Below are 27,391 nucleotides of genomic sequence, written 5' to 3'. Positions count from 1 at the left end.
GAACGCCATTCTCCGGCCGTCAATCGAAAACCGCACGCTCTCCACCTCGAGAGAGAAATGAAGTCTCGTTTCCCGGCGCCGTTAACGACATGGGTCCAAACCCGTAACGACAAGCGGCGTTGAAAAACCATCTCGGCCCGCGCGCGCTTCGGGTGAAGAGGCCATTCCTCCGCAGACGCGGTTCACGGCGGGGTCGCGGCGGAGACGGATTGCGCCGCGACTAAATCCAATCGCGGCCGGCGACAATAAGTTCTTGGCGGCGGGGAAGCGGCGGAGTTCTTCTCAAGCTCCGCCCGAATGGCGCCGTACGATTAGCGGCGGCCTCTTATTCATTTGATCCGCCGGCGAAATCGCTCGCGCCTTGGCATCATCGGGATGCGGGAGGGGGAGGCGACGACCTTGCCGAGGCGCCGGCTACGTCGCCCGCGTTGATACGGCGGCATGCTCCGCATCGCCGATCGGGGATTGCGCGCTTTGTCCTAAGGGATTACCGCTCTGACCTTTGCGGTTTTCATCCGTTTAATCGTTACATCAGAAAACAAAACACACAACAACAAAAAAAACGCGACGAAAGCCTCGTACATACATTTGAAGGTCACGTGACTTTTTTTTTTAGATGAAATCTAAAGCCTTGGTCATGAATACAAAGGCGTTTTTTTTTTTTTTTATGACAAAAACGCCAAAGCCGGACGCATTAATCACCAAAAAAGCTTACGGTCACAAGGTGGACATCGCATATAGTCTTTTTTTTTTTTTTTTAATACGTTTAATATCAAAGCTCTTTATCCTATATAGAGTGGCGGCGTGATTTGGTTTGACGCGGCGGAGGGACCAATCCTCTTACTTGCGTCTTTACGGGGTCAGCACTGGAAATGGACAGAGTTCAGACAGATGGGCCTTGAGGGGATAAGGCGGGAAAAAGATAAAAAAAAAATAGGAAAGCGCGTCAAATGAAGCTGGAATTTGGTGCCGGGACAGAAATATGGTTTAAAAAAAAAAATCAAATCAAGAAAAGGGGGAAAAAAAAAAAAAAAGCCGATTAGAACTGTCAGGATCCATCAAGGAAAAGATGGGTTTTGTTTCCCTGCTTCCAAAACAACTCGGACATGAAAATAGTTTTTTTTTAGAATGATAATTTTTCATTTGGCTACACGCAACGAAGGCCCGCTCGCCGCTGAACCCGACCCAGCTGCTTTTTACAGTAATACTTAACCATATTTATTACAAAGGCTGTGCATCTTTTCAAGAAAATAACCAGTGGGATTATGATCTTCATTTCAAAAGGATATGACGAATTCTTGTCGTTACACAAAACGAATGAACTCGTGGGCGTTGTAGACAATGTCGTCTTTTTTGTGGCCACTTTCTTCTCTGTTGTAATCCAACCGTCTGCTATTATTGAGGAGAAAAATGTTCTCGTTCCAGAAAAATTGAAAGAAAATGTGGAACGTATTCTTCAAGCTTTGACTCATTTATTTTAATACAAACTCCGTCTCCGTACTCGCTAAAATGAAACTGATTAAGGTTTTACGGAACGGTCGGAAAGAGAGTTTCGAACAGCGGATTTAAGGATTAGTTATCATTTTCCAAAGATAATTCGGATTTAATTTGGATATTTGGAATCTACCGAAACGGGAGCGACTCTTACACCAAAAGCGTAATGCTAATATCCACACATATCTTTCTAAATCGCTAACGAGTCAATTTTTTTGGACGGATTAACGGATGCTGGTAAATTTGAGTTCAAAAGTTCATATTCCTGAAGTGTACGTTTGAGGAAACAGGTGACGTTTCAAGAAAAAAAAAGTCAAGGTCACATGTAATTAAGGTCAAATTATTGCTGAAGTTACAAAAATATAGGTCAATGTTGTACATGATTTGGAATACTTGTTGAATTCCCTACCTAACGACAGTCGTTTTGTGAAGTTTGACCCAGATATATATGAGATATACAAGTCCCACTTAATAACATGTATATGCTCTACTATTAACTCATTCAATCCCAAAGACGTATTTTTACGTTGCTTGTTTGACTTTGTTTTTTTTCCAGACATGTATATATATATATATATATATATATATATATATATATATATATATATATATATATATATATATATATATATGGACATGTATAAATATAAATAACATTTATGTTCACTTTACAGGGATCTAAAGGACGTCTTTTTTTTCTTCTTTTTGCTGCTCGCCAAAAATGGCAAGTTCCAAAAAAAAAAAGAATCATAGTTCGGGCCAGTTAACTCTGCAAAAGCCTGAAACTTCACGTGTCCTTTTCTCCAAGCCTCCCCCCCCGGCCATGAGGTCCAGAAAAAAAAAAAAAAAAAGAAAGACCGGTGGCCAAGTGCTCTCTGAAGTGAAGCTTTGATAAAATGTGTCTTTTTTTCCACTTGGACGCCCCGATCCGCAGGAAGCAGTCTGCTGCAGAAATTGCTAGCGCCGCCCTCCCTCAACCTCGCAGCATCTTTGAGGGAATGAAAGATGCAGGCGGCGGCGCTCCCGCTAGTCTCCGTCCTCGGGGCGCAAAACACAAGCCTGACAACGCGACGAGCAATCCCTCACCGCCGGGGCCGTCCAAAGAAAAGTGTCGATGCTAACAAAATGCATGACAGCCACTCGCTTATGTTAACAGGCCGCGCGCAAGTAAGAGCGGCATCCGTCCGTTCCGGCTGCCTTTGAGTTGGGCCAAAAAAACGCAGACTTGAGGGGGCAAATGATAGTCTTTTTTTGGGGCGAAGGAGATGTGGGATGGAAGGCTAGTTTGGGGGAATGGGGAAAGCTGGGGAGGGAGGGGGGGGCATCAATATCCCGTCACGGCTGCCTGGGCCAACGCTACGCTGTAGAAATGCTGAGATAACACAAGACTGATAAGTTGCCTCCCTCGCTTTCTAATAAAGGCTCACAACAGACAAGGAAAAAAAAAAAAGTTGACTCGACCTCAGCTTGCTGGAAATCTTACGAAATAATCCAACATATGGCGCCACCTCCTCTCAACTCCGAAAATTTCCAACTGACATCTGCTACGATAACACGGAAGCGATTCCTCGTGGTTGGTGATGCTGTCGAATTATAATCAAGCATTTTATTTATTGCTGCTAGTAAGCAAGCAGGTGTTTATGCAGGTGCTTTGCTACCATTTCTTTTGTTATTACTGTGAATTTGGGACTATAAATCACAACTTTTTTCTCATGATTTGAGCCTTGTGGTTTATAGCCCAGTGTGCTTATCTGATTTTTTTTTTTTTTTTTTTTTTTACCAGCCACCAGGAGGCAGATCACCGGTAATTTTAATTTATGCAACAACTACGAAATAGAACTAAAAAGATTTGAATGAATGGCATTTTTTTGTTTGTTTTTTTTGTGGAAAAAAAAGTATGACTTTATATGGTCGTTTATTGGGAAAAAAATGCTTATTATATATGATTTTTTTAATTAAAAAAAAAAGCCGTACACAGTTGTTTTTTTTTTTGCGGGAAAAAAACCTGCTTGCTGTATATGGCTATTTATTGCACAAAAAAAAAAAATCCTTGCTAAACATTGGCATTTTTGGAAAAAAAAAAAACCTTATTATACATAGTAGTTTTTTGCCATTAAAAGCCTTACTATACATGGTATTTTGTGGGGAAAAAAGCCTTACTGTACATGACCTGTTTTGTTTGAAAAAAAAAAAAAAAAGACTGACCATACCTGGCCATTTTTTTTTACAAAAAAAAACAAAAACAAAACAAAAAAAAAAAAAAACCCGTTGATTTTTGTGGAAAAAATATCCTCATGTCTTTTGTGAAAAAGAGTCTTCGTATGCATGGTCATTTTTTATGAAAAAAAAAACCTTTACTTTTTTTAAAATCAATCAATCAATCAATCACTCTCTCTCTCTCTCTCTCTCTCTCTCTCTCTCTCTCTCTCTCTCTCTATATATATATATATATATATATATATATATATATATACTGTATATATATGGGTAAAAAAAAACCCTCTTACTATTCATGGTCTTTTTAGTGAACATGAGAATTTTCACACTTTCACAAGATGGGAAGCTCAGTACGTACCAGCCACTTGATAAGCGAGCAATCTCCTAGCGTGGAGTCATTTAAGAAGGCAGATGCAGCAGCAACGAGCGAGCGAATCCGTGTGTTGGCCCTGCAAACACACATCAACAAAGGGTCTTCACAAGACAGCGGTTTACACACAATCTATTCCCGGACCCCAATTTGCGACAAAAGTTCACACTCCTGTCAATTCCCTCGTAATCCTTTTAACATGATCAGCGAAAAGAGCTAAAACACGAACATGTTGTGATTTGGATGCTGTTGAAAACTTCTCTGTGTTTGTGTTTAGAGAAAAAAAAAAACGAGCCGCCAAGCTACTGTAATTGGCCAAATCCAAACATTTGGGGAAAAACAATGGCCGTTTTCAGGAGGGATTCATCCACTGAGTTTTGGTGTAAACACACAAGCGACTGCAAGGTTTAGACACTCATCACTCATTCTATCCGCCATTTATTTTATCCTCCTGAGACCAAAGCAATTCCGGGGTTCGCAAAAATGAATCGGCTTGGTCTCAGGAGGATTTTTAATGCACAGTTTCACGCAGCAACACCGCATGCTGCATTTGAGTCGACGTGTAAAACCGGACGACGTCCGACAGCAAAAATTGCTTCCAGCACAACATCTGTTTACACGGAAACGGTAATACAGAATCAGATGTAAACCAGCGCACATTATCCCCACAAATGATGGAGGAAAGTGTTTCTCAAGCTTTTTTCAATGATCTTCCCCTTGTGAATTTTTTTTTTTCGGCAGAGTACCCTCTTACCAGCGCAAAGTGTTTTTGGATGAAACAACAATAGTGCAGAGCCAGTGTTTGATTTAATAAACCTTGGAACTATATTTTTAGGAGTACCTCTAGTTCTTATTTTGTTCGGTAACCCCACAAGATGGATGGTTTAACCCTTGTGCGATATTTTGACCATTTTTGGGACATTTTCTTCAACGTCATTCCCGCAGTATTTTAGCTACTTCTGCTGATGTGATAACTGAGTGGTTGTGCATTGTAGAACTTTGACATGTTGTCGCCATCTGGGTGAAATTTCAGCTCCCTAGTGTCTTCTTTCAATGCTTTGCCTTTGATGTGAAATACCTTTGATGTAAAGATGAAAAGATTGGACAAAATATTGCACAAGGATTAACAAGTGTTTAATTTCTGGCTTAAATGCTGGAAAATTGCATCATAAATGACAAAGTTGATAAAACTTGATAAAACTCCTTAAAAAAACCAAGACAAAATCACTTTAGTGCAACGCAGCAAAAAACATTGCCATGTTCGATTTAATGAGCTCTTAATTTGAATAGAAAACACACTGACTCGCTACTTGACTTAGACTCATCCAGTAAAGACTCGATTCTTTTCCCAGACTCTTCTTTAGGTACTCGTAAACATTAAGAGTTGCTCTGGTGTTTCTTGTTTCTATAACTCAATTTGAAGAAGGTATTGCCCCAAGTAATAAAAAAAAAAGGGGAGAATAAAGTACAGTACTTGGATAAATACCTACTTGAGTACTGTCAGTTATAAACAGAAGAGAGCTTTCAAGTACAAAAAAAAAACAAAAGATTGCAATTTTTGTTTGGTCATAAGTCAAGGCATCACTGTATTGTAGAAACATGACAACTTGTATGAGAAAAATGTTACTTCAAAGTCCAGGTATTAGGAAATTACGATGTTTTGTTTTCCACCTAAGAGCAAATTAATTGGAACATGAAGCAACATATTGCTGTGTTATGTCTTTCAGTCAGTCTGATGAAGTACTGCCCAGATTAATATATCTATATATATATATATATACTGTATATAAATATTTTTTTTAACAGCAGTTTAAAGGAGTCAGGAAACACTTTGACCATGATATCAATTGACACGCACATTTTTTTTATTAGCCCTACACGTCAGCGGAGCGTGTCCAACTTTCAATTCCGCATTCCAAGCAATTACACATGCGAGGAAAGCGCGGCGCCACACAAAAGATAGTCGCCGCGCCAATTTCCCGGGCCCCCGTCTTCCTCCCGCCGGCCCCCGACCGAACGGCGCATTCAAGCCAAAAGTGCCTATTCGGAGGAATCTAAAGTGAGTTTTTGGATGTGGAAACGGAAGGCGTCGGTCGGTTCAAGTGAAAGCCAGGCGGCCGGCTGCCTTTGATCAAAAGCGAGGCCGGATTAGCGCGGATTCCCCGCGAGTTTCGCTAAAACCCCAATAAGGGTCGACTGTGGAAAACCGCCGCTCAACTCGCGCGGCAAAGATTATAAAGATAAAGGATTAACTCAACATGTGTTTTGCTTTTTCTTTGGATTTCCATGTAGGTTGTTTTTTTTGATCCATTTATTCCGCCATAGTAAGATAATCATATAGAAAAATGGAAATAATGTCTGCCCTCAGAGTTACGAAAGAGTACCGAAAAGGAACACCTTTATTCCCAAAAATCTCACTCAGTAAAATTTTTGACTTTGTCAGAATTCTGACTATATTGTCAAAATTCAAACGATTCTTAATATTCTGACTACTCTCAGAAATCTCATAAAAGTCTGATTTTTTACAATTCTTAGGATTCTAACTTTATTTGTGAGAATTCTGACTTCATTTTCTGAATTCTCACTCAGTAAGAACTATGACTTTGTCTTTGTCAGAATTCTGACTATATAGTCAGAATTCTGACTATATTGTCAAAATTCAAACGATTCTTAATATTCTGACTACTCTGAGAAATCTCATAAAAGTCTGATTTTTTCACTATTCTTAGAATTCTAACTATTTGTGAGAATTTTGACTTCATTTTCTGAATTCTCACTTGTCAGAATTCTTACTATATAGTCAAACTTCCAACTATTCTTAGAATTATGACTATTCTCAGAATTCACACAAGTGAATGACTATTCTTAGAGAGAATTCTCAGAACAGACTTCTCAGAATTTTGAATATTCAGGATTCTAATTATTCTTGAAAGTCTCACTTTAAAGTCAAAATTCTGACTACTCTTAGAATTCTCACATAAAAGTCAGAAATAGGACTATTCTTAATATTCTAACAAAAGTGAGAATTCTGATTTGTCAGTGTTTACTGTCAGAATTTTGACTATCTTCAGGATTCTAACCCGCACTTTAAAGTCATTTCTGACTCTTCTTGAAATTCTCACGTCAGAATGACAACTATTTTCAAAATTCTAGCAATATTTAAGTGATAATTCAAACTTTATTCCAAGAATAAATATATATAAATATATAATAAATAATAATAAATATTCCCAGAATTCTCAAAGTCCAAATTCTGAGCGTAGACTCAGCATTCTCACTATTCTGAGAACTCTGGCTTTAAACAGAATTCTGAGAATTAAAAACGCAATTCTGTGACAAAACTAAAAATCCTCCTCCGCATGATTTTATAATAAATAGCTAATGCTCCCGAGAAAAGCGCGGGCAGTTCAGGTTCCTTGAATACCCGCATTGTTGTGTGCGCGGGTTACTTCAGGTGAAGTGCAAACGCTGATATTGACTCGGGAGCATTGGAAAAAAAAAAACATGTAAATAGATGAAATTGGCCACGTCACGCGGTGTGCAAACACAGCCGCTATCGAGTGGACCGCGGTCGATACGTGTCGTCTTGGCCGCCGTTCTCCTTTTCTGATGATGGATGTCGCTGAAACAAGCGGGTCGTCAAAGGCGAGGGTTTACGCCGGGTGAGGAGCGTTTCTCCGGAGGGTTTTAACCGGTGAAAATTGTCATGTTTTGGTCCGACGCTAGCCCCGCGGTTTCCTTTGAACTTTCCGTGTCACGCCGTCGAAAGGAGAGAAAAAAAAAGTCAGGCGAGGCAGAGTATTATGTCTGCGGGGGTGGACTGATGAGCCCGCCATTCAGAGTGTGTTGTTGTGTCGTCAATCACCCCGCCGTATATACAGTAAATGATTTTTCAACATGCCGGGGGCTGATGGATAAGCGGAGCGACGGGAGGAGGCGGGGGCGCTTGAAGGTGAACGCCGGATGCCGACGCGGCCTCTCTTTTCATGTGCCGCGCACGTATTTCCATTTGGGCGCTAAAATGTAGCGCCCCGGGCCAAAGCCGTGATGGATTCCCCCCCTGGCGGCGGCTCCCTTGCTTTCAAGGGGGGAGAGGACGCCGGAGGTGAGGAAGACAAGGAAATGTCGGGAGATCCGAAACCATCGTGGGAGTTCTGCCGACCGGACTCACGTGAAGTCATGTTTTAAAAATTAACGGCCTTTTGCGTGTAGTGGTTGCTAATCGAGCTAGCTAGCTACGTAAACCCCCAAGCCACCGAGGGGCGAACGGTGAAGGTAGAGGCTCGTTTGATCTCCCCAAGGTTCGTTCAAGGTTGCCAGAAAAAAGAATGTTCCAAATTTCTTTACAACAGGAGCAGAACAGGAAAACATCAGATTACCTCTGGCGATATTTTAGCGACCTCTGGCAACCTTTCGGTGACCTCAGGCAACCATGAGAGCTTGGACCTTCAACGATACTCACCAGCATACTCGCCACTCCTGTGAAGTTAGCTAGCTTGATTAGCAACTATTAAAAAGTAAACAGCAATCGACAAAGACTTCTATTTTTTTCAGACTTCAGGTACGTATGGTTGGTAGAACTAGAATATGTTATAACTACAAGGAATGTTTGAGAATGTCTTAAGAAGAATTGTAACCTTGAAAGAAACCTGACGATATTGAAATAGCTACCTCGGAGGACACCGGCTAACGTTTGGCCCTCAGTTGTATCGCGGTTTTAAGGGGACCCCTTGAGATACGAACATTTGTGAGTGTTGGCGAAGGTCGCGAGGTCACATCAGGGATTTGTCAGGGTTCGTTCAAGATTGTTCTTAAGACGACCTAAATCTTGACCGTTTTTGTGTCAAAGGGAATTTTTGAACACGTTCAACATGTACATGAAAAACAAAACTGTTTAAGAACCTTTAAGAACATTTCGAAATGTCTTAAAAACGACTTCAGAACAACTATGACCTCGTCTGAAACCTGAGAAGATTAAAAGACCAGCTCACCAGCTTTTACCCCTCAGTAGGATCTGGGATTTAAAGGTGCAGCATTTACCATTGTCCGGAGCTATAACAAACATGGCCGCCTTCGGAGAAGTGCCATGAAAAACGGTCTAAATCTTACACACTGTCCCTTTAAGACATTCTTACGACATTCTGAGAAGTCCTGATTGCAGTTCGTATCAGGGAATTTTTAAAAACGTTAAAAATTTCCTTGTGACACAAAAAACAATGACAGACTTTTTGAGAACATTTTAGACTGTTTCAAAATGTCTTTAGAACAATTGCTGCCTTGAACGAAACCGGACGAGATCAATACAGGGGCTACCTTCGCCGAAGTTCACCTCTTACTGGGAAATGGGCTTCATGTAATAGGTCTGTATGTAAAAATTATGCATTCTCCCTCAATAAAAAAATTGTAGTTCTCAAACTCCACCTTGTTCTCAAGGTTCTGTGTTGTTAGCGATTGCCTGCTGACTCTAGCTAGGCTTTGATTTTGTTGTTGTTTTGATTTGCCCAGCTTAACGGACAAACCAAAGCTACCCTAAGCTTATCCCTTTGCAAAAACAAAAAAAATGTAAATGACGTCAATTGACGTCAACGGCGCAACTCCGCAGAGATTATGCGGACGTCGTTTGACGTCAGCGGCGCTCAAAGAGTGAATATCGGAGTCGGGTTTGGTTCGCTGTATGATTTCCCGGTGGCGCGGCTAAGTTGGACGCCACCTTCAAAAAGCGCACGGCAAATCTTTTTTGCCTGCCTGGGCGCCCGAAATTTAATTGAGTCAGGTCACTTGATCTAGTGAATTTACGAGCGGCGAAAAGCCGGCGAATGGTGTGGGCGGCTAACGCCGGCGCAACTCCTGAGAGAGCGCACGCTGACTCCAAGTTGAAAGCATCCCTCCAGTGACGAAAAGGCCGAGAGAAGGAAAGATGAAAGGAAGTCCATGCTAATTTACTCGGCGCCGTCGTTCGCAATCTTTCTCTCTACACTCGCATACCTCCTGTGGCGCCGTGTTCTCTATTCTTTGGCGCTCGGGCACAATTAACCTACAGACGCGCTGGGTGATCCCATAGAATATTTACTTTGAGCGGAAGAAGCAATTTGTTCATGTTTGTGATGAACCCTTCATTTAACGCCGTGAATAATCCATCGTAAACAGATGCACGGATCATTTTAACCTTGAGAGGTCGTTTAAATAGGCACCCCCATTTGTTCCTGATTACAATTTGATTGCGTTATTGAATTAGGTGATAACGCAAAGGCTGCTCTTCACAGGGAAAAGGCTTTTTAACTTGGAACATAAAAGACATACAAACATACAGTGTACAGTCGCACACATCATTAACCAACATCAGTCACAGATATCATTTCAACAGAATAATACATACATATACATACATATATATATATATATATATATATATATATATATATATATATATATATATATATATATATATATATATATATAAAACTCAATAAAAACACTGTAGTTCTCAAAATCCACCTTGTTCTCAAGGTTCTGTGTTGTTAACTAAAATGCAAAAATGACGTAAATAGTTCACTCATATATATATATATATATATAACTCAATAAAAGACACTGTAGTTCTGTTTTTAAGGTTCTGTGTTGTTAACTAAAATGCAAAAATGACGTAAATAATTCACTCATATATATATATATATATATATATATATATATATATATATATATATACAGCTCAATATAAACATTGTAGTTCTCAAAATCGACCTTGTTCTCAAGGTTCTGTGTTGTTAACTAAAATGCAAAAATGACGTAAATAATTCACTCATATATATATATATATATATATATATATATATATATATATATATATATATAACTCAATAAAAACACTGTAGTTCTCAAAATCCACCTTGTTCTCAAGGTTCTGTGGTGTTAACTAAAATGCAAAAATGACGTAAATAATTCACTCATATATATATATATATATATATATATATATATATATATATAAAACTCAATAAAAACATTGTAGTTCTCAAAATCCACCTTGTTCTCAAGGTTCTGTGTTAACTAAAATGCAAAAATGACGTAAATAATTCACTCATCTCTCTCTCTCTCTATATATATATATATATATATATATATATATATATATATATATATATATATATATGTATTATGTGTTGTAAAATCAGGTTACCATTATGTCAAAATAAGCACAGCAAGGACAAATAAATCCAGTAGATGGATCCAGTGGTCTCCATGCTTTGACGTGCTTGTTGGCCAACATGGCGGATTTCATTTGAAAGCATTACTCCAGAGAGCAATTTCTGTGACAGCATGGAGGAGAAAAAAAAAAAAAAAAGTCGATGACAGTACTTAACATCTCTCTCCATCTTGAGAAATGTCATGCAAATAGATGATGCGCAATCTGACTGAAACGCAGGCCCGCAAATCACTTAATGCAGCGAGGGGGGATACGGATGGACATTTGCGAGTGGAAACGCCTGACGCGGCTTTGGAGATGGCCAGATTGCTCCCGTGTAATTCTGCTCCGCGCTCGTTGCCAGAAACCTTAAACATTTGCGGCGGTGATTTCACAGACGGGGGAGGGAAGAGAAAAAAAAAACGGCACAAAAATAAGTACTCTGCCTCGCGGCTTTTCACCCATTTGCGGTTGAATTATTTTTAACTTTCGCAATCCATGAGAAACGGAGAGCGGGAGCTGCCGGATTATTGGCGGCTTGTAAAATCCCATCAGAAAAGACGAGGAAGAATCAGATCATGTCGCGTTACGCGGTGGCGCCGGAACGACAAGGGGCGGAAGGCGGGCCGCCGCCGAGGCCGAACTGCACTTCGGATCCGGCGAAAACGGGCGCTTTCTGCATATGCGCGACAATGACGGCGTGAGAAGTTCTAAAATATCACCCGCGGGGAAGAAACAAATCTGCCTTTCCCGCCGAAGCGGGTCCGAGTCAGAGGTAATAAGAGAAGTCGTACATTGTACGCCATCGGTGTCCCTTGACAACATATCACTTTTTGGTTTCCGGGAGCAAGAGAATTCCTTTTATAGTGGCCGCATTTCATAAAAAAGATGCCCCAAAACAGGTGTTATGAGGTCCCTTCTGCCACCAGAGATATTCTGTCTCCCGTCTTTGCTTCACGAATCCATTAGGAGAGCAAAAACGTTCTTGTTTATTATTCAAGGTTGCTGGCGCGTGCTTCATTAGAAGAAAATGACAATGATTGTCTTTTGTTTTCACCATCTCCACCTCAAAGCAAACAAAGACGGGACGCGCGAATTTGCACCTGTTTGCTAGACATCCGCTCCAAATATTTCGTTCTTTTATCCAAGCTAGCGCGCATGGGGCTCATTAAAATAAAGTGTCGCCGTTTATTATTTTTTTTGTCTTCTCCGTCTTTGGTCAACGTTAAAAAGATCTTGCTGAAGTATTGCCAGTCTTCGTTGTCAGGTATCCATGTTACGTTTACTCCCCAAGTTTCATTGCGGTTCATTAAAACAAAGTGACGGTAATCAATGTATTTGTTATCTTTTCTCACCTTGAAAATAAAAACTAGGGGAGGGAGAATCACACTTGCAAAAGTATCAATATTATCGTCATGATCTTGAAGTGCTTCTCAAATAGTAGGGGGGGGGGGGGGCGTGGATGATCCCAGGAAAAAAAGCTTTGTTTTTGTCATGTGAAATGTAATTGCATTAAAGTAATAATTTTCATCATTTTCTTTTAGTTTCAGGCACTTTGGCGCACTTGCTGCTTTTTTTCCGTTTTAGACTAAGCCGTAACCCGTATAAACGCGATAAAAATAACTCACGGTTGTTGAAAGTTGATCTATATTGCGTTTTTCTATTGTTTATGTTAAAAAGGATACATGTTTAGGTATACTTAAACAATTTGCATCAATAATAATCTTATTTAAAGTCATCGATCGGGGGGGGGGGGTCTTTTCTAGGGGGGGGGGGGGGGGGGGGGGGGGGGGGGGGCTGGTCAAATATAGTTGAGAAACACTGCTTTAAGGGCATTTGCTTCGTGAAAGCAAAGTACCTACAATTGATACGGATTGCTTTGGTAGGAGTGTTTGTTTTTAAGACATTTCTGGTTTCCAATGGGGGATCCTCGTCGGCTCCGTTTCGTAACAGTACGTTTTTTTACGACATCCCGTTGCCTGCGACGCTGGCTCCCGTTCGATTCCCTGCGAGGGCCACGCCGTTCGCGAGGAATTAACCCCAAAGTCATTCCGCCTGTGAGGGTCAGTGGATGTGAGGCATTTGCGGACAACGCCAGCAGCGTCCTGGCTCCGGTGCTCCGCCTCAGGCGTCCTCTGTCCACACACACACACACACACATTGCGATAATACCCACACCCACACACAGCCAACCAGGCGTGCTGCCCAGCCACCAGTCAGGCTGCTTAATAGGGATGGCAAATAGTCCCTACAGCCCTAAAGACACAATAACAGAACACATAATATTCTCTCCGTAGCTGCTTTAACAGTCTGTGAGTTCGGGCTAACGGGGCCGGAGGTTCACAGGGCTAAACACACGCGCTCCATTTCAATTAGCGCCGTGTTCACTGGGGTGGAGGACAGGGCTGTTGCTCAACCGGTTCCGCAATGTCGCGGGTACTAACAACGAGTCCAGGCTTCTTTCACTCAAAATTAGAACAGGATGTTGACAGTTGGTTGATTAACCCTCCTGTTATGTTTGTTTGCAAAGAACAGCAATAACCTCGCCGGGTCATTTTGACCCGGGGCCAATTTTCTCACCCTAATGTGTCTGAACTGTCTCTTGTTCTATATTTTGCTTTAACTTCTGTTCTGAAGAACAGTAACAATGTCTCTGGGTCAATATGACCCAGAGGGGCGTGTGTGTTTATCCAAAAGTGTCAACCACAACAACAATAATGTCCCCGGGTCATGTTAATTTTCAATAACAACCATAATGTGTTTGGGTCAATATGACCCAGCAGTGTGTTTAGTTCTACAAAGTGTCAAAAACTAAATTTTGCGTGGAAACCCAATCACACAGTAACAAAGGCAACGAGTACTTATTAATACCCATTTGTTACATTTGTTTTGCGAAACAATCATAAGATCCTGGGTCAATTTGACCCAGGGTCATATGTAGTTAGCCAAAAGCTTGAGAAACAATTTCTGTGAGTTATCTTGCTAACGAAAATATATTGTGATTCTTTTTTGCACATCAGGAACAGGAATAATATTCTTGGGTCATTTTGACCCAGGTTTTGCTTATTTGTAAAAACAAAAACAAAAATCATACACATCTCATTTTTAATGGATATGCCGATTTTATAAAAACCAAGCAGAGGTACTGAAAAACTACTTCCGACATTTACTTTGACTTTCAAATGGGTCAGTTTGACCCGCAACATAACAGGAGGACAGGTATTTATTAATACCCATTTGTTACATTTGTTTCGCTGGAATAATCATAAGATCCTGGGTCAATTTGACCCAGGGTCATATGTAGTTAGCCAAAAGCTTGAGAAACAATTTCCGTGAGTTATTTTGCTAACTAAAAAATATTGTGATTCTTTTTTGCACATCAGGAACAGGAATAATATTCTTGGGTCATTTTGACCCAGGTTTTGCTTATTTGTAAAAACAAAAACAAAAAATCATACACATCTCATTTTTAATGGATATGCCGATTTTATAAAAACCAAGCAGAGGTACTGAAAAACTACTTCCGACATTTACTTTGACTTTCAAATGGGTCAGTTTGACCCACAGACTTTTCAGTCCGCTCAAAACGATACATCCATTATCCAAAGTTGTCGTTATTTGTTTAATTAAAGCGAAGTAATGGCCGCCGTCTTTCGTAAACACCCTTCTGTTTGTCTTCAAATGAAAGTGATTACTGGGAAATGTACTTCACAGCAAATATATATTCATCGCCATTCGTCTTAAAACAATAAATTTACTCTCTGAGGTTGTCGGCATTTGGTTTATTGATATAATGACGTTCATCTTTTGTGAAGGCACGCTCATTTCAGAAGAAAATATGATGTTTGTTTCATAAATCCAATCTGCGTCACAATGCTTAAATAACCTTCGATGGGTTAGTTACAGATTGTTCGAAAAAGCGAAACATACATTTTAATGAAATAGACTTCAGTTCGCAGGAAAAAAAAAAGACATTTTCTGTCAGTATTCAAAACAAACTCTTGCTAATCCAAGGTTATCTGCATTTGGTTCATTAGGACAAAATAATGATTGGGTTTTTTGTAGTCTGGGGCGACGGGGATTAGTATGAATGTGATTATATCGGAGGATCAGTCATAGCTTGATGGCAAATGTCGCCACCTGATTTTGACCAGCAGGCAGCGATTGGTTTATTCAAATAAAGTGCCGGCAGTGTTTCTTTATCACCAAGGATTCGCTTGAATGAAAACACGGCGTTTATCGACATTTCAGAATAATACATTCGTTGACCAAGGTTGTTTGAAATTGATACAGGTTATCGCAAATTTGCATCACACGCATTCCACCATAAATACGGCGAAAAAAACGAAGATGTATTCCTCCTAGACTTGTTGATACGGGACCAGAAAACACCAAGGAACCGTTTGCAAGCGATAAATTCTCCGGTTTGTGGTCGGTTGGGACGCTACGACTTTTTTTTGGATGCTAACACCGACGAGAATTTGTGCTGCTAGCATGAGAAAAGTATTTTTTGACGATATTTGACAGGCTGATGGGTATTTGTCGAAAGCTACAAGTTTTTGGAAGTAGTCTGCTCACTCTTCACACAAAGTCAATCAAACTGATTTGATTAAAGGTAAGTAAACTTGTGTTTTGAACCAATGTTATCTCTTCTTGCGAATTAGCATCATATCCGAATTTTAGCGATAAACCAATGTATTTTTTTTCCAGGGCCGATGGTTAGAAGCGGTTATTTATGAGTAGCAAACCGGGAATTTATTAGCAGCATAATTTTCAAATATTCCAACAATCTTTCAGAACATTTTTTTTTTAATTCGCAAATTTCAAATGTTCTTTTTTTTTTTTAACCCTTTACTGGGAAATGGTTGTTTTTTTTTTTTCCTCCAAAACTTTTAAAAGCTGAAGCCAACTTGCAGGTTTGGTATTTTAACCAGAAACTTGAGTTAGTTGAATCATCATTTCACGTGCCACATCAAATGATGTGAGGGGCCCGATCTGGCCCCCGGGCCTTAACTTTGACACCTGTGCACTAGATAGAACTGCGCTCAAAGGAACGTCGACTCAAGGATCAGAAAAGTCTGCAGTTTACGCAGTCAGCACATGGCATGATCGATATATAAGGCGCACTGGATTATAAGGTGCACCGCCAGCTTTTAAAAATAACTTAGGGCTTTTAGGTTTCGTTTTTTCCGCGCTATAAGGCGCAACTAAAAGCCTTAATTTTTTTAAAAAGCTGATGGTGCGCCTTATAATCAGGTGCGCCTTATATGTGGATCAATATTGAGATTGAGCTTCGTAGATGGGGAACAAACTGATTAAGTAAGCTTCACCTGTTTTTTTATGTGTTTACAGTTGAACAAGGTTGCTCATATTGACATTGAGTTATTATGCTATTGAGAGTTTATAGTTATTGAGTTATTATTCTTATTGCTTTGAGTATTACTATATTGTGATTGAAAAAGTTTTAAAATCTCATTAATTGAGGGTGTGCCTTATAATCCGGTGCGCTTATATATGGAAAAAGTTTTAAAATATGTCATTGATTGAGGGTGCGCCTTATAATCCGGTGCGCCTTATAGTGCGGAAAAATAGGATATATATATATATATATATATATATATATATATATATATATATATATATATATATATATATATATATATATATATATATATATATATATTGTAAGTATTGTAAATAAATCCAGGTATTAAGACGTTATAATGTTACAGGAAGAATCTTTGATTCATACAGTATGAGGTAGAGTAAAGAATAATGTCTGCGCGGCGTTTTTAATTGCCAGCGTTCCCGTCGCTTGTGTCAGAGTGCTGCTGACCGGCGGAGCGCGACCGGCGGACCGCCACCTTTGCTCCGACACCTCAGCGGCTTAAACTTCATCAAGCACGTGCGGGAATAACCAATTTTCGCACACCTGCCGTGAAATGCCTTTCAATATACTCCTCGCCCGTAGCAATTTTCCCTCTCACTTGGAGCGGGGTGGCAATATGAGCAAGCAGATACTCGCCCTCGGGGGCGTCATTATGCCAGACACGCCTGTAATGGAGCTCAGGGTCTACCTAGCTCATGTGGCTTTTTCATATTAAAATTGAAGCAAAAGGTGGCGCTCGGAACACTGTTAATAATAAAAAAAAAAAAAGAAAGAAAGAAAAAAAAAGTGAGAAATGCCAAGGGCTTTGCAGCGGGATTATGAGAACTGGCCAAGAGTCAGGAAAAGCAGGGAGGGGATTGGGCCCCGGTTCTCTCGTCTGCCGGGCCCTGTCTGCCAGTTCCCGGAACACAAGGAGCCTTTTTTCTCCTGCCAATCACAACCAGATGTGCCCGGACTTGCGCTACGGATTCAAAAGCGTCACTCGGCTCTCGAAAAAGCAACAACAAGTCAGCGCTGACAAAAATACGCGCAATCTCTGTCACGGCCCCGCAGAGGCGATGTAATCACAGGGTACCCCCCCAAAAGGAATCCTGGTGTCCAATAACATGCTTTCTGACAACGCCGCGCTCGTCTCATTGGACCGGTTCCTCCCGTGGGACCTCGAGCCAAACTTGAAGTGACAGAGGCTTGGAGATTTCCAAGCCCGCCGGTGCGTGCGCCTGACAGCTGCTGGGCACGTTTCCAACAGGTTGTGTTATAGTTTGTTGAGATGACTCTTGGTCTCAAGACCAGTCTATGGATCTCAGTCTCCCTTCTGAACCATCTCGTTTCAGTCTCGGGAAGGGTGGAGACTTGGAATTTTTGTACTATTATTACTGCTACGATCAGTGATGAATTCCCTATTTTTTTTAAACTTCTTACCTCCTTAAGTTTAGGTCTTGTCCCGGGCTCGACCTCCAAAAGTTTTGGTCTAGTCTCAGTCTCGACCTCCGAAGTTTTGTTCATATCTTGGTCTAAACCTCTAAGGTCTTTGTTTTGTCTTGGTCCCAACTGTCAAAGTCTCGGTCTTGTCTCGGTCTCGCACTCCAAAGGTTTTGGTCTTGTCTCGACCTACATCTCCAAAGTTTTGATCCTGTCTCTGTATGGACCGCCATACTATTGGCCAGGTCTCAGTCTGAACCTCCAAAGCCTTGATTTTGTCTCAGTCTTGACATCTGAAGTCTTGGTCTTGTCTCGGTCTCGCTCTCCAAAGGTTTTGGTCTTGTCTCAATCTCTATCTCCAAAGTTTTGGTCTTGTCTTTGTCTGGACCTCCAAACGATTGCTCAGGTCTCAGTCTGGACCTCCAAAATCTTGGTCTTGCCTCAGTCTAGACCTCCAAAAAAGTCTTTTCGTCCAAATTCTTGTTCTCGTCTTCATCTTGACCTCCAAAAGTCTTGGTCTTGCCTCGGTCTAAACCTCCAAAGTCTTGGCCTTGTCTCGGTCTTGACCTCCAAGAGTCTTGGTCTTTCCTTGGTCTTAACTTCCAGATTCTTTTTTTTTTGTCTCTCTCTCAACCTCAAAAAGTATTTGTCTTGTCTCTCTCTTGACTTCGGAAGTCTTATTCATGTCTCAGTCTTGACCTCCAAAGTCTTGGTTTTGTCTCGGTCTCAACCTCCAAAAGTCTTGGTCTTGTCACGGTCTTGATATACTCGAGTCTCAATAATATCTTGCTCTCATTTGGAGTGTTTTTTACAAAAACACAACCAACAGCTACAGCCTCCCCCCCCCCCAACGCTAAATATTTAACATGAACACAATGTAAACCCTCCGGCTACAAAAACCTACAAGCATCGCAACAAAGAGATTTTCTTGACTGTGAATTGGGGGCATTGCAGGTGGTTACAATTAACTATTCATTTGATCACATAGAAAGCTTTCCCGAGTACTCGCTAACCTTTTTTTTTTTTTCCCTCTCCGGCCCGCCTTCGGCATCCTCTCTGGCGGCAAAACGCTATCAGTCGCGACCATCTGTTACCCCTGCAGCAGAATCGTGCAGAATCGAGCCGCTCGAAAATCGTCTGGCTATTGATTACGGACAAGAAGCGGCATTACAGCGTGTCACATCTTGGAATCGCTACTGCTTATTACACTGACCTGATTACATCCGTTTTCTACAAGTACAAGAGATACACTAATATATATATATATATATATTTTTTTTTCCCCCAGGTTTGCTACAGATTACTAGTAGTCAGGGAGGGTAATAATATTTGGAGGCAACATTCTTTTCAGTAAACGAGAAAACAGTTGTTGACTTTTCTTAAAGTATTGTTAATTACAGATGTGCATGATGCTCATTTTTCTTTTTTTAATAAACACAATAGTTGTTGCAAAACTCTTCCAGGGTAATCAGTCTATCATAAAAAGTTGCATAAAAACTTAATCCCCGCTCGAGCAGACTAGACGGCTCGTGTCCTACCTTGTCTATTTCCATATGAAACATTCCGTAAAAGTATCATATGAGAACATGTTAGCCATGTTATCTGTAGTTGTTAGCTGCAGGAGAAAAATATATTGATACTAAGCAAGAGCAAGCAAGAAACGGACAGTGTGATTGGCTGCTGCAGCAGGGGAGGACTCGCATATGATACACAATGAGAGCTGCACACTGCAGTTGCCCAATTGAATTTTACAGTGGAGAGGGCAAGTAAAATAGCAGTTCCAACTCAAAATCAGTACTTTGAGAGTGTCATCTTCTGTCTCTCTTTGTTTGGTGGGGGATTGCCCCCTGGTGGCTAGTAAAAAAACCAGATAAGACTCATTTAACTATAAGACACAGGGTTCAAAGCATGAGAAATAAGTAGCAGAAATTTACAGTAAGCACCTGGGACTGAATGTCCAAAGCCTTAAAAAGGTATTTGAAATTCATGGTATTTTTTATTCTATTTGTCTTTCATATTAAATTGCACCAAATCGGATCAGGACTCCTAATTTAGTTGTACACCTGTGTACAATAACAATGAAGGTGTTCTATTTTCTTTGAAAATCCTTGCCTCAGGCTTGCCGTGTTGGCATACCAGCTGACGTGAGAAGAACTAAGGCGCAAACAAAACGATAAATAGAACCCACTAACAAGATGTATTGACGCTAAACTGATTAGCGGAAGATGCGGAAGTAAAAGTAAATATGTTTATTGATCTTGTGTTTAGAACCCCATAAAAAAACCCGCCATACGGCTTCCGTCGGTAGGCCCAAGTCGGAAATTCATCCTCATCAAGCACTAAATTGTGAGACGTAGCGGCTTGCGTGCACAATAGCCGCAAATCAAACATTACATTTTGTTCTCAGGAGACTGGGGGAAAAAAAACAAAAACAAAAAAAACACACAACCTCCTTGGCTGAGTTAATTAAACACAGCGCGTATAGTGTCTGGCAAATCCCTCATGTCTCACCCTTGAAAAGAATCATGTCAGAACAACAACAGCTGTTGCGCACACGGTCGGCCGTCTAAAAATAAACTATTATTTTCTTAAACATACCGCCGGCCAATCCCGACGCTAACGTGAAGAAGTCTTTGACTTGATTAAAGGCGATCTTGAATAAAAGAAAAGCAGCCGAGGCAAAGTGAGAAACGCAGTTATCCGCCTGCGGAAGATAGTCATATCCTTATCGCGTTAATGTACAGCCCCCTTTCCCTTTTCAAGCGCGGGCGCAAGAGCGCAAAAGTGTCATCGGCGTACGGGAACGTGCGGCGGGGGGATAAAACGCCTCGCCGTACTTTGTGGGTGTCCTGCGCCTGGAGCGGAAGACTCCATCTGTTTTCAAGGGCTTCCACTTAGACGCATGGACCTCATTATTTCCAACATGCTAGGCCCGTATTCCGTATGAATATCTATTACGAGCGTATTAGGTTGCTGCGCCACGCTCGAGCTAGCAAAACGCTGTTAAGACAGCAAAGCCGCACGGGGCACTTAGGAGGCGGCGCGTTAAAGGGGATGCTGTGGCGGAGAGGCAAAGAGCGGCCGTTTGTTGCAAGGGGGGGTTGCATCCAACCCCCCCCCCCCCCCCCCCCCCCCCCCCTCTCTTTAGGAGATAGTCCATTGTGGCGGACTGTACAGATCGATGAATCAGGTCAATAGATCATTAAGCAATCCCTATGTGCCTGAAATAACACAAGGATGAGAGTGGAGATAAGAGCTGGGATCAATGCGCCGGACAGATGAGAGGTGGACACAGGCTGGAAATGAGAGCGGGGCCACGGACGCATCTGAATGTATTTTCCGTGAGTTCGCATTAGGAAAACTGATAGGGGAATGTCTGCTGGGCCTAACGCAGAAGTGGAGGCCGACCAATCACGGAGCAGCGGTGAATGAAAGGAGGCCCCAGACTGGTTATCTTGAATTCTCTCCAGACGCTGCAGCTATCCGATATTGCGGGATTTGGACATGCCTCGGAAAATTGTTGTGAAAAATTAGGTTAAAAAAAAAAAATATATAATTTTTTTTCAGATTTACATTTATAGAAAAATATGTTTGATTATTTATATTTATAGAAAAAATATATATATATTCATATTTATATTCATAGAAAAAAATATATATATATTTGGGAAAAATCTATCCGTTTCCTTTATGAAACAAAACAGGAATGATGTTTTCTGGGTAAACACACATTTAATTAAAACTGCTTTGATTAAAAAGTGATCAGTAGGAATGGCAACGTTCTCATTTACTCTCACATTTACTCTCACAGTCCATTAAACTGCCTGTATAGGACAATTGAGTGCAGGGCTGCAGAGATTGACTGTTTTTGGTATTCGGATATTCCTCTGACAATTGCAATGAAAACTTTGGTAAAAGATACTTGATTTTTTTTTAAAACTGCCAAGCAGCAGACAATTTTAATCTCTAGAAACATTAGTGAGATTTCAAGCAAATTGACAAAAATCAGCCTTTTGGACCAAAATCCATTTGGTTTATGAAACAAAATGACAACACCTCAACAGTAGCCATTTTTGCTGGCTAAAGCACACATTTAAGTAAGCTTGATTTGTTAAAAAGTGATCAGTGGGAATGGCAACTTCCTCAGTTGTGTCATTTCCTCTCACATTCTACGAAACTGACTATTTTTAATATTCGGATAACCGACGGAAACTTTGAACCCCGAATATCACTCATTTTTATCTAAATACGTGACACAAAAATTATCTGTAGAATATCTGAATACCAAACTACCACTACATGTTTCCAGTACTCCGCTAACGTCACTTTTCCACCTCGGCGAGAGCGAAGCTAATGAAACTTAATGCTCGGCTGTTTTTAATACATCAACGCCCGGACAGGTTTCGAGGACCAAAGAGCCAGCGTGTTTGGAGAGCCATGAGGCAAAACAGCGTATTTATTTAGTCATGACCGGCGCGGGGGGTTAAGGTGCGCCAGGTGGCGCGCACCTCCGGTCGGGAGAGGTGGGCGGCCGGCTCGGGACAAAACGTGTCGAGCCGAGACGGAAGAGGTTGTTAGAGCGGCAAATGGGAAAGCACAGCTGGATGTAAATCACATAATCCTTCTCGACTGGGGGGCAGCGGTGCGCTGATTGCCTCCTTTAAATTCGCTAATACCGATCATTCTGTCTGGTTAACTCATTAGCGTGTGCAGTTTGTCTGGGAAACCACTTACCACGACTGGTGCGCGTTACTCTAAATGTCCCCTAAGCTAAAGCGTGGATTTAAAAAAAAAAAATATGCTTTGTATATATATCGCATATGGGGCGTAATTATCTACGCAACACAAGTTTATGTTGACTAAAGCTGTTGAATAGCATAGCAGCACTAAATGCTCTGACTAATGCTCTTGCACACGACAAATCGGTACAATCCATTTATAATCAGATAAGATGACTTCCAAATGTCAGCGCCGGTTTACCAGGTTTGGTCTTAAAAAAAAAAAAAAAAATCGAACATTGATTTACAAATAAAGCAAGGCACCAAATTTACTTTGAATTGATTTTTGGGGTCTCGTCACAGATAAACGATACCAAGCCTTTAAGATGGGAATACACAGAGGGGATCTTTGGGCAAAAGTTCTCCTCGCTCTCATATCAGGGAGGTTGTTAAATGACAACCGTCGCTCTAATTTTTAGACTACAATAAAACAAAATAGTGGCACTACTGAACTTTTGAGGACACCTGACAAGCAAGGTTTTTAACGATATTGAATTTGTAACAATATTATCCATCTCTCAAGTTAGCCTTCATAAAACAGCTTCTCACGATAGCTAGCTAGCGAGCTGACTATCTATTTAGCTAGGCGGCAAGCTAGTTGGCTCGCTGGAAATCTCTTTATCTAGTTAGCTAGCAATCGCTGTCTAGCTAGAAAGAAATGTATCTATTAACTAGCATTTTCTCAAGATAGCTAGCTAGATGGCCATCTCTCAAACTAGCTAGCAAGAAATCTATCTATTTATCTGGCAATTTCTCAAGATAGCTAGCTAGCTGGCGATCTCTCAAGCTAGCTAGCAAGCTGCCAATCTATCTAGCTTAGCTCGCGCTCAATCTAGATGGCCAAGCTAGTGATCTATCTAGCTAGCAATCTATCTAGCTAGCCTAGCTAGCAATCCATCTATCTATCCATATACCTATCTACCTATCTATCTATATGTTAGCAAGCTAGCTAACGTTTTATCTATCTATCTATCTATCTATCTATCTATATGCTAGCAAGCTAGCTAACGTTTTATCTATCTATCCATCTATCTATATGCTAGCAAGCTAGCTAACGTTTTATCTATCTATCCATCCATCCTTCCATCCATCCATCCATCCATCCAGCTAGCTAAGCAGGAGATCGGACAATTCAGCTCGCTAACTATCAGTCTATCTATGACTGAGCTAGCACTGCTCGATCTATCAATCCATTTTTTAATCTTATAAGTATCATCATCTATATAGCAGGATCTATCAAGATACAATTTTTAAGACTGGGAGAGTGAGTAAAACTCTAGGGGCCAAAGCTTCCCGCCTGACTCCACAGCGGGCTCTCCTGGGCATCAGGACATACCCTCCGAGGAAAAAGCGGAAAACAGTCAAGGAGCGACACTGCGGCCATAAGCAGACGCTGCACCCTAAAGAGGAACAGCACGGCAGCCCCGGCGGACATCTGTTAGCACAGGTGTGCTTCCTCGATGTGATTAAGCTCGCCGCCGCGCACGCATTACCCGAGCCGGGGCGCTCGGCTACGCCGAAGCAACTCCGGAGGCGCGGTGACGGTTGGAGCCTGACATTTGGGGGACGGACACAGATGGAACTGATTGGAGTTTGAGGACGGAGTAAGCGGAGGAGAAAATGAAGGGACGGGCGAGGGAAGAAAAAAACTTAGCATGGTAAACCACGGGACCATTACCAGCGGCGGCGCATGCAGATGCTCCTTTTTTGATCCTCAAAAAGCCGGCAGAAAGCCACATGCGCGCTTCTCGAAAAAGGACATGTGAAAAAAAGTCTGGCTTGGAGCCATTTATCCAAAGATGGGATTTACTGGCGGAGTGACGGGCATTTGGAACCCCAACACACCTGTTTCCGGCAGAGGGATCAATTCGGCTCACGCCGGCGGGCTCCTTCATGCTTTGATGCACGGGTGTCAAAGTCAAGGCCGGTGGGCCGGATGCGGCCCGTCACATCATTCAATGTGGCCCGTGAAATTCTAATTACCGCAATTCCTCAAATGTAAGACGCGTTTTTTTTCCCCAAAATGAAGGCCAAAAGCTATAAACGTTAACTCATTCAAGGAAGAGAGATCGGTTAGTCCATAGGTGTGGAACTCCAGTCCTCGAGGGCCGGCATCCAGCATGTTTTCCGGTTTTCTTTCCCAAACACACCTGATTCAAATGATTAGTTCATTAGCAAGCTCTGCAGGAGCTCCAAAATGATCCCAAACATTTGAATCAGGTGTTTTTGATGGAAAAGGTTTGAAATTATGTAGGATACCGGCCCTCGAGGACTGGAGTTTGACACCTGTGGGTTAGTCGCATAAGCCGAGCTTTGATGCACAAATGTGCAATTTTTACAGTCCATATTCTTACTCAGAAAAATTACCGAAACGGGACAAGCTAGAGGGCTTCATTTTGGGCATTTACGACATTATTTTCAATAAAAGAAGCGAGCAGACTGTGACAACGTCCAAGTCCATCCTTGTTCAAACGATCATGTGAAAGTTACGACGTCTCCGTCCGATTCAATTAAGCAGCGCGCGGGTTCAAGAACACGGAAAATTATTAATTGCCATTTTTTGCCAAGGGTCCACTGTAAAGAGTTCACAACGATTTCAAAATAAAAGCATTTCTTTATCCTGGCCAATGTCTACTCTACTCCTACAACCGCCGGCAAAGTTTCAAGCCGTGTCAGATGACCCCAGTGCGCGGCGGCGACAAGAAAATCTTGAACAAACGAGAAAGAAAATCCCATTTCACAGCAGCCGGGAAGCGAGCGGGCAGGAGGAGAATCTTCTCAAAGAGAAATTGGAGCTTGGAATAAAAAGCCGCTCACCCCAACATATCCTTCCCCGGGAAAAAAATAAATAAATAAATAAATAAGAAACAGAGGAGCGGACTGATTTAACGCTAAATCGTCACCGCCGCGGCGCCGCAAACGCTTTAGCGGCGCTGACAAGTTGAAGGGAGGACGCCGGGATCTTGGCGGCTTATTAGTGCCGGTAAATATCACTTGCGCCTTTAAAACTAGCACCTGTGACACAGACTGAAAAAGTCTTTTGTAACATACAAGATTTATGGGCGACAAAGAAAGCTTTTCCTTCCTATCAGCTTTTCATGTTCCTATCAAAGCATTGCGCAACAGGTGAAAAGACTGCGGGGACAAGTGTCCAATTTGGATTTTCTGCTTGATCGGACATTTTCCACTGTATACCATCATCTGCTTTTGTGCAAAAAAAAAAAAAAAATAGTGTCACATGGTGCATGTAAAATTGCAATTGTGTCAGCAGCTGGGGAAAAGACTTAATAACATCAGAATTGCATCATCTACGGGGCTGCAAAAAATGAATAGAATTATGTGACTTGACATGCTCTAATCGTTCAAATTGTGCAACTTTTAAGCCCCTGCCAAAAAAGAAAAAAAAAAAAAATGAAAACGTTGCTTGGGAGCAAAACTTGCTAAGAATGTAAAGCTTGGAAGTGAAAAACATTCGAAGTTTGCTGCTATAGTTATTAAAAAAAAGAATGTAATGTCAAGTAGAAATGCATACAATAACAGGGCTTATAATATTTTTTAGTGGAGCAATTTTGTGAATAATTGACTTCATTTGAGGAGCAATTTTCAAATTTTGTAGAGCTTTGAATATTTTATTTAATTTGTAGAGCAATTTACTCATTTGTGGTACTTTTTTAACAGTTTTAATAAAATTTAATAATTTTTTAATAATTTTTTGCGGAGCAATTTTGTGAATCATTGACTTAATTTGAGGAGCAATTTTCAAATTTTGTAGAGCTTTGAATATTTTATTTAATTTGTAGAGCAATTTACTCATTTGTGGTACTTTTTTAATAATTTTAATAAAATTTAATAATTTTTTAATAATTTTTGCGGAGCAATTTTGTGAATCATTGACTTAATTTGAGGAGCAATTTTCAAATTTTGTACAGCTTTGAATATTTTATTTAATTTGTAGAGCAATTTACTCATTTGTGGTACTTTTTTAATTGAAGACCAGTTTTGAGAAAAATATAATAATATAAAGGAGCTACTATATAATTTTGTGGAAATATGTTTACTGCAGAACAATTTTCTGAATCATTGACTTCATTTGAGGAGCAATTTTCTCATTTTATGGAGCTTTATTTGCAGAGCAGTTTTGAGAATCATGACTTAATTTAGGAGCAATTTTCAAATTTTGTAAAACTTTTTTTCATTGCACAACAGTTTAGAGAGTCATGATTTCATTTGCTGAGCAATTTTCTAAATTTGTGAAGCTTTTTGAAGAGCAATTTTGTGAATCATTGAATTAATTTGCAGAGCAATTTTCTAGTTTTGTGGAGCTTTTTTATTGCAGAGCATTTTTGAGAATCATTGACATAATTTGAGTCCCAATTTTTTTGGAGCTTATTTTTATTGCAGAGCAGTTGTGTGAATCACTGACATCATTTGAGGAGCAATTTTTTAATTTGTTGAGATTTTTTAATTGCAGATCAGTCTTGATTATTATTGATTTCATTTGAGGAGCAGTTTTATAATTTGTAGATCTTTTTTTTTTT

At 40.8% G+C, this 27,391-nt stretch overlaps 1 protein-coding gene across 1 annotated transcript in view; it reads right to left on the bottom strand.

Moving 5' to 3' along the window:
• The window catches only part of plxnb2b (plexin b2b), a 199,932-nt gene that overhangs the window by 94,820 nt on the left and 77,721 nt on the right, over positions 1–27,391 (bottom strand). The window contains 1 exon segment of the mRNA XM_088416301.1: positions 4,070–4,160. The gene's annotated coding sequence lies outside the window, so the exon portion shown is untranslated.

The sequence above is a fragment of the Hippichthys cyanospilos genome, chromosome 6 (genome assembly GCF_059441005.1).
Source record: "Hippichthys cyanospilos isolate Australia breed blue-spotted pipefish chromosome 6, RoL_Hcya_1.0, whole genome shotgun sequence".
Lineage (NCBI taxonomy): Eukaryota > Metazoa > Chordata > Actinopteri > Syngnathiformes > Syngnathidae > Hippichthys > Hippichthys cyanospilos.
Note: the sequence above shows the minus strand (reverse complement) of the source record. Positions and strands in the feature narration are given on the sequence as shown.